Genomic DNA, 7935 nt, shown 5'->3' on the forward strand with positions numbered 1-7935 from the left:
CTTTGTAGTCCCCCCCCCCCATTTGAGTATTCAATGTCCAAGTTGCCCATCTCTGTCCACTCTGTGTGTGGAGGGGGTGGGAATGTTTCTTGCTGTAAGGATTTGTTCCTTCTTTTGAGTTGCTGACCTGCCAATTTTGATTGTTTACCTTGATATTGGTGCAGGACAGGTAAAACAGAGCTAACATCCTTAATGATTCTTTTGAATATTTCTTGCCTTGGAGCTAGGGCCTAATGAATCAAACCAAGACCTCTTTCCCATAGTGGGTCATTTCATGGACTCATTTAAGAAGAGCAGGGACTAGTTTTCACAGGATTAGAACCATTCTTTTGCCAATTAATTACATACTAGCTTTTAACATCTCAGAACCAGGAAAATTCCATTATCATTCATTTTTCATACTTTAACCTGTCAAATTCTTCTGTCTTAGTCCAATTCAAGTCCTCTTGCCAATTCACAGTCTTTCTTGCCAACATTTCTAATGCCCTTGTCAGTGCAATCAGTTCAGCATTTTTATCCGAGGTCCCCGGCAGGAGGGCTACTGCCTCCACTTGGTTTTGTAAGATTACTATCACACACCCTGCTCTCCAAGTCCCTTTCTCCATGTAACTACTTCTATCCATGAACAACATCTAGTTCACCAAGTGTAATGGTTGATCAAACAGGACAGATTGGCTGGAAAATACTTGGTCAATGATTTCTATACAATCATGGTTCAGCCCTCCAGTTGCCACAACAGGGAGGAGGATTGCAGGTTTATTTGCCCCATTAATTTCAAGGTAATATTGGGATTGTCCTGTAAAATACCCTGCTATCACCTCATCCGTCCTGTTGTGAGCCATAGGCTTCTCTTCTGTTGCATCAGGGAGATGACCTGATGGGGAAAGTGATGAGTTGGCCAGAGTAAATTTCTCAGCCTCTTTCTTGAGAGGATATTGGTTTCTGTGGGATGGTCAGCATCAGGTTTCAACCAGACCTCGATGGGGGATGCTTTTTGTCTCTCTCCAGAGTTCCGCTTGCCCACACAAGGGGTTTACCTGATTGTCGACATCCTAAGGCCAATGTAACTGGTTTCTGGAGTTTGAATCAGTAATTGCCAGGCATGTTCATGAGCAACCTCCATCTGCAGACTTTTGGTGTCAGGAAGAAAGGTTATTTGAACATGCAACTTTGGAAGCTGGTCCTGACCCAGTAAGGGGACTGGGCAGTCAGAAATATGTAGGAAAATGTGTGTCATTTTCTTTTCCCCAGTGAAGCAGTCTAGGGGTTTCAGGAAGAATTGGTCCTCAAGCCTCCCTGAGATCTCAGTCACCATCAATGTATGGAACGATGGGAAATTTAGAGGCATATTGACCACTGATTGGGCTGTTAACCTCAGGTTCAGAAGTTCGAAACTACCAGGTTTTCTGCAAAAGAAAGATGAGGCTTTCTGCTCTCGTAAAGATTTATAGCCTTGGCAAACCTGTATAGGGATCCCTATGAGTTGGAACCGACTCCACGGCGCCTAACAGTAACAACAACATTGACTGCTGAATAAGTACCCCCAGTGTCCACCAAAATCCACACTCTGCACCCCATTGTTATTTTCATCAGAGTTTCCTGGCAGGGGAACTGGAGGGGGCAAAAGGGATGGCAGAGGCTCGTGCTAAATTATGTTGGACCCCTGTCCCCTCCAGTACCGTTAGTCTTCTGCAAATAATGAAGCTTGTTCAAACATTTGTTGAGTTGGAAGGTGGCTTTTACTGCCAGATCCTTCCCTGAGATTTGGACATCCATTTTTCCAGTGTCCACATTTTTGCAATAAGTACACTGGTCCTTATTTAAGGCCCTCTTTCCTTTCAAGGGCCCTCCCTGGAGCCCCACAGCCCTTACCTATAGTGGTCTTTAGGAAGACAGTAATAGCCTGAGATTTCTCGTGCTCTTGGCTGTTCAGTACCTGAAAGGTGATGTCGACCAGCTAGGATGGATTCATGCCAGTTGCCCTGTCGCATTTCCAGAGTTTCTTTCTAATATTGAGGGTCTTTTGGAAGATAAAAATTATGTTAACCATTAGGATATTTGCTGAGTTCTTGGGATCAAGGCCTGTGTACATACAGTAGGCCTGGTAGATTTACTTGAGGAGTTCAGAGGGGTCCTCAGTTGGCTTCTGCTGAACTGCCTGTGCCACGTTCAAGCTCTTTTGTTTAATAAACCCCGTCTTCAGACCTCTGAGAATGCACCTTTTATAGTGTTCCAGCTGTGGTTTGTTGTTGTTGTTAGGTGCCATCAATTCGGTACCGACTCAAGCCGGCACAGTCATTTAGATTCCAGTTTGACTCACATAGAGAAATTGTCTTGACTGGAGCCAGGGTCGCATTCCGGTTTTTCTCCATGGATGCGTGCTGCTTCATCCTGTGCCTTATCTCAGACCAGCCTTCTTTTTTCGATGGTCAGAAGCAGGATCAATAGAGCCTGAATATCTGCCCAATTAGGATGTTGTTGTTGTTATGTGCCGTGGAGTTGATTCCGATTCATAGTGACCCTGTACAGGGTTTCCGAGGCTATAAAGCTTTACGGGAGCAGGAAGCCTTATCCTTCTCTGGTGGAACAGCTGGTAGTTTTGAACTGCTGACCTTGCAGTTCGCAGCCTGATTCGTAACCACTTGGGTAGCAAAAATAGTAGTTTTTAAATTTGCCATTTTGGTTGGATCATCCTAGTGTGGCACTGTGGGTCAATGTTCTGGACCGCAAAGTCCATCCAAATCACAAGGTCAGCAGTTCAAGCTCAACAACAGCACCTCAGAAACCCCACACAGAGTCGTCATGAGTCAGAACTAACTCAATAGCACTTAACAATATCTCAATAAGAAGGATTTGAATTTTTCCTATTTAACAAGTCCAAGGAAGAGAAAGGAAGATGTGCCCAGTAATATCCTGCAGCTTGCCCTTCCATAGTCAATACTACGGGCATCTGAAGAGGGGGTATTGTCCTGCCTCTGTTCCAGGTAGACCTTGACCAAAATGGGACCTTTGAAGGGTATGGTATAGAGAAATCACTTCCAAACTGCTTTTCTTAGTGGCTGAAAATGCCAGGGGCAGTTCACTAGGTCAGGCTATTATTTTTGCCTGCTAGTAGCCGCAGGAGTCATAATAAGACAATTCTACAATCAATAGCTACATTTTGTAAAAAAGCAGTTACTCATCTCTTTGTATATTCACACAGAGGCCTGGTTAGAACTCTGTTTTCACCTAACACTCATCAGTAGTCATTTTCCTCTGCATAGTTTTCATATTGGCAATATAAATGCATTATAGTACATGTAAATGATATAATTTACCTATTCTTGGAATTCCAGGTTGTCTTGGATTTCTTAAACATAAATACAAAACAAAAACAAAGTAATTTTACAAACAGATTGGCAAACTGACACAGTGGTTAAATAGTTCAAGCTGTAAAATGGTATAATAATTTCAGGATCCTTTCAAAGATTATTTTTTCCATAATCTAGATTGTGCATTGGCCAAGATGTAGTACAGTAAAACACAATTTTCTTTTATGTCATAAGAGGGTACCCATACAAAAACCTGTGAGACCGAATTATGCCCTTAGGGCTTTCCTTTTTGATGGAGTCCTTGTTGTTGTTGTTGTTATGTGCCATGGAGTCAGTTCTGACTCATAGCAACCCTGTACAGGGTTTCCAAGGCTATAAATCTTTACAGGAGCAGAAAACCTCATCTTTCTCCTGCGGAACAGCTGGTAATTTCGAACTGGTGACCTTGTGGTTCGCAGCCCGATTTGTAACCACTATGCTACCAGAGCTCCTATACTCCCCATTTTCAGATACAGAGGGTAACCTTAACAGAAACAGAGGGAACATTTTTAGGAAATTACTTCCTGCCTACCATACCCCAATGTGTGCACCCAGAATACAGCAAGGGCATCTCAAAAGTGAAAGCTACTGTGAGTGCAGGAGACACTGGGCCGAAGACGCCCAAGAAAAAGATTCTTGGCAGTGCTGCTTGAAGTGTTCAGTTACTCTGCTCTTGGGTTCACCTGTCAAGGGGGTCAGAGGGTCTTCCAGCAGCCAATATCACCCACAAAGGACACCAAGTTCCTTTGCTAGTAATACTACTTACTGGGGATGTCTCAAGGTCCTTGAGCATGGTTGCCAGAAATGTTGCCAAACCAAAACAAAGGTTTTCCACCTGTCACTGTAGTCAATCTTAGAGAAGGCAAAGAGATCCAATCCAAGCCCTATTAGCAGAAAGCCAGCAGTCTGGAGGACGGAGAGAATAATTTCTCAAGACCGTCCTGTCCGTTATGAAGAGGGCACATTACATAGGGTAAGTTACATTTGGATGTACACTTAATCTATTTTAACATCAAAATAGCATTTTTTGGAAACAGAAACAAGCAATAAACTTCTTCAAACAGTCTACCTTTAGGGAAAAGGAAACAATAAGGCAATGATCCTTCTCAAATATTTTACCTTTTAGGATGTAAACTGCTTAGTTCCTTACATAACTATCTGGGTGGGCGTAAGCACATCCTATTCATCTTCAGGACCATGAGGTCATCTCTAGTAATTTTTAAACTAAGTTCCTCATTTGCAGGGTTGGTAGCGTAGTGGTTACGAATCGGCCTGCGAACCGCAAGGTCAACAGTTCGAAACTACCAGCTTCTCCGAGGGAGAAAGATGAGGCTTCTGCTCCCGTAAAGATTAACAGCCTCGGAAACCCTGTACAGGCTTGCTATGAGTCAGAACCGACTCCACGGTACTTAACAACAACAATGGAGATCTGGTGTGGTTCTGTGGGTTAATGCGCCAGATTGCAAAGCCGTTTGAACTGCAAGGTTGGTGGTTCAAGTTCACCAGCTGCTCCTCAGAAACACTATGCAGGGTTGCTATGGGTCGGAATCGACTGGACAGCACTTAACAACAACAACAAAGGACCTCTGGTAGCATAGTAGTTACGAATCGGACTACTAACCTCAGGGTCAGCAGTTTGAAACTACCAGCTGTTCCACGGGAGAAAGATGAGGCTTTCTGCTTTAAAGTCCCAGAATCCCTGTGCAAGGTCGCTATGAGTCGGAACCGACTCCACGGCACTTAAAAACAACAACAAGGGCTAATGCATCAGACTGCAAAATCATTTGAACTACATAGTCGGTGGTTCAAGCTCATCAGCTGCTTCCTGGAAACCTTATACAGGGTCGCTACGGGTCTGAATCAACTCTACAGCACTTAACAACAACAACAGCAAACTAAACTGACTTCATTTTGTTCAGTTCGGTGGATCCATGCTATCATATTCATTAAGGTAATCCTACACATACACTTCAGAAATTTATGGGCAAAGAGTTGAGAATTCATGGAAATGTCACCGTGATTCAACACAGCTTGAGTGAAGTTCTCCGTGCATCCACTGAGTTTCCATTGATTGAGCTGCGATTACATTGGGGTGTACTGACCTTCTCCAAGCAGTGATTCCTAACCTTTAAAAAGCAGTACAACACCTGCTTCCATTTTATTTCTTTTTCTTTAAATTAGGAGAAAGATGAGGCTTTCTACTCCTGTAAAGATTTACACCCTCGGAAACCCTGTACAGGGTCGCTATGGGTCGGAACCGACTCAACGGCACTTAACAACAAGAAACTTTTAATAATATGGTAGATGCAATGGCAGGGATGCCGCGGAGTGGTCTGTGCGGGTGTTGCTAGCGGGTGCACTGGTGACAAGTTATGGACGGCGATGGTTCAGATCCAGAGCCACCAGAGCTGGGGAGACAGCAAGTCGGAGAAAGGGGAAAATGCACCCATTTACTGCATCTGCCGCAAGCCGGACATCACCCGCTTCATGATTGGGTGTGACAACTGCAAGGAGTGGTTCCAATGGGGACTGCATCCAGATCACAGAGAAGATGGCCAAGACCATTCGGGAGTGGTACTGTTGGGAGTGCGGAGAGAAGGAAAGACCCCAAGCTAGAGATCTGCTACTGAGACAAGAAGTCACAGGAGCAGGATGGCAGTGAACTGGACAGCAGTGAGTCCCAGGATGAGGGTGGAGGGCGCAAGAGGCCTGCCCCTGATCCGGACCTGCAGTGCCGGGTGGGGTCTGGGACAGGGGTCACCGCCATACTTGCCCGGAGTTCTGCTTCTCCCCACAAAGCCTCTCCACAGCCCTTGGTGCCCACACCCAGCTTCGCCACTACCAGCTGCAAATCAAATTGTTAGCCCGCATGTGCGTCGAGTGTGAGGCGTGCAGGCGCACTGAGGACTGTGGCTACTGTGACTTCTGCCGGGACATGAAGAAGTTCAGGGGCCCCAACAAGATCTGGCAGAAGTGTCGGTTATGCCAGTGCCAGCTTCGTGCCCTGGAATCGTACAAGTACTTCTCTTCCTCGCTCTCTCTGGTGACGTCCTCAGAATCCCTGCTAAGGCCCACCAACAGCAGACACAGCCATCTCAGAAGATGGGACGCATCCGTGAGGACGAGGGGGCTATGGTGTCATCCGTTAAGGAGCCACCTGAGGCTACAGCCACACCTGGGCCACTCTTTGACGAGGACCTAGTACGGGACCCCAACCTGTACCAGGACTTCTGTAAAGGGGGCCTTTGATGACCAAGGCTTGCCCTAGATGAATGACACTGAGGAGTCTTCGTTCCTGGATCCCACGCTGAGGAAGAGGGCAGTGAAAGTGAAGCACATGAAGCGCCGGGAGAAGAGTGAGAAGAAGGAGGAGCAATACAAAAGGCATCATCAAAAGCAGAAACACAAAGACAAATGGAAACACCCGGAGCTGACTGATATCAAGGACCCTGCAACACTACCGCAGTTCCTGGGACCTGGCTGTGTGCGCCCTGCCCAGCCCAACTCCAACCAAGTATTGCTCAGATGACTGCAGCATGAAACTGGCAGCCCACACATCCAGCAGTGGCAGCAGAGCCCCTTCATTGCTAAGGAGCATGGCAAGAAACTTTTGGAACGCATATGTCCTGAGAAGCAGAGTGCTCGCACCCGCCTTCAGGAGATGGAGCGCCGATTCCAAGAGTTGGAGGCTATCTTTCTGCGTGCCAAGCAGCAGTCTGTGGGTGAGGAGGACAAGGAGAGCAATGAGGTTGACGACACAGACCTGCAGATCTTCTGCATCTGCTGTGGGCACCCCATCAACCCACATGCTGCCTTGTGCCACATGAAGCACTGCTATGCTAACTATGAAAGCCAGACATCCTTTGGGTCCATGTACCCCACACGCACTGAGGGGGCCACTTGTCTCTTCTGTGATGTCTACAATCCTCAGAGCAAAACATACTGTAAACGACTCCAGGGACTATGTCCAGAGCACTCACAGGATCCCAAAGTGCCAGCTGATGAGATATGTGGGTGCCTCCTTGTACAAGATGTGTTTGAGTTCACAGGTGACCTCTGTCATCTGCCCAAGCGCCAGTGCAATCGCCACTACTGCTGGGAGAAGTTGTGGAGTGCTGAAGTGGACCTGGAGCGCATGCATGTGTGGTACAAGCTAGAAGCGCAATGTCGGAGCAGCCATTAAAAACCGGGCAGGGTTACAGGCCCTGATGCTGCACCAAACGATCCAGATCCAGCATGACCCACTCACGACTGACCTGCGATCCAGTGCTGATCGCTTAGCCTTACCTGCTCAGGTCCCCTCACGCCCCTGCATTCCAGGCAGGGGTGCCACCCTGAGACATCAATGTGTGTGTTCCTCCAGTCAGCTGTTTCTCTGAGGGACCCAGTTTCTCCCTGTGGCCATCCACCATTTGACCACCATCAGAGGGGGTCTCAGAATGTTCCCCTCCTCTCCCTGTCTGCCCCTCCAGCCTCTCTGTGCCTGGGTTGGGCCATAGAGTAAGGTGTGACGCCCCTCCCTTGGTTTAGTTCATGAAATTTGGAAAAATGAATGAATGAATGAATGAATGAATGAATGAATGAA

General features: G+C 46.8%; 1 pseudogene; it reads left to right on the forward strand.

The window, feature by feature from the left end:
- The first annotated feature begins 5722 nt into the window (after window positions 1-5722).
- LOC102822564 lies at window positions 5723-7729 on the forward strand (annotated as a pseudogene).
- Window positions 7730-7935: the final 206 nt, after the last annotated feature.

The sequence above is a fragment of the Chrysochloris asiatica genome, unplaced genomic scaffold, assembly GCF_000296735.1.
Source record: "Chrysochloris asiatica unplaced genomic scaffold, ChrAsi1.0 scaffold00515, whole genome shotgun sequence".
In the NCBI taxonomy this organism is placed as follows: domain Eukaryota; kingdom Metazoa; phylum Chordata; class Mammalia; order Afrosoricida; family Chrysochloridae; genus Chrysochloris; species Chrysochloris asiatica.